Below are 684 nucleotides of genomic sequence, written 5' to 3' on the forward strand. Positions count from 1 at the left end.
GTTCATGACGAGAACACACTCTGAGTTCAGATGCAGGTAATAATAAAAATAACAATCAAGACTTTATTTACATGAGTTCACAGAGTCTGTTTAGATGCTTGAGTCTCCGGTTCTCTGTCCGCCAGAGGCTCGAGATCAGAGAGAGTTCCTGTTAGTTAGTAGTCCAGCTGTGTGTGTGTGTGTGTGTGTGTGTGTGTGTGTGTGTGTGTGCGTGTGTGTGTGTGAGGGGTGTGTGTGTGTGTGTGTGAGGAGTGTGTGTGTGTGTGTGTGTGTGTGTGTGTGTGTGTGTGTGTGTGTGCGTGTGTGAGGGGTGTGTGTGTGTGAGGAGTGTGTGTGTGTGTGTGTGTGTGTGTGTGTGTGTGTGTGTGTGTGTGAGTGTGTAAGTTAGAGAGTGTGTGTGTGTGCGGGGTGTGTGTGTGTGAGGAGTGTGTGTGAGAGTGTGTTAGTTAGAGAGTGTGTGTGTGAGGGGTGTGTGTGTGAGTGTGTGTGAGAGAGTGTGTCAGTTAGAGTGCGTGTGTGTGAGTGTGTGTGAGAGAGTGTGTTAGATAGAGTGCAGGGTGTGTGTGAGTGTGTTAGTTAGAGAGTGTGTGTGTGTGTGTGTGTGCGTGTGTGTGTGTGTGTGTGTGCGGGGTGTGTGTGAGTGTGTGTTAGTTAGAGAGTGTGTGTGTGTGTGTGTGCGGGGTG

Source organism: Scardinius erythrophthalmus (genome assembly GCF_964197995.2).
Source record: "Scardinius erythrophthalmus genome assembly, chromosome: 16".
NCBI classification, from domain to species: domain Eukaryota; kingdom Metazoa; phylum Chordata; class Actinopteri; order Cypriniformes; family Leuciscidae; genus Scardinius; species Scardinius erythrophthalmus.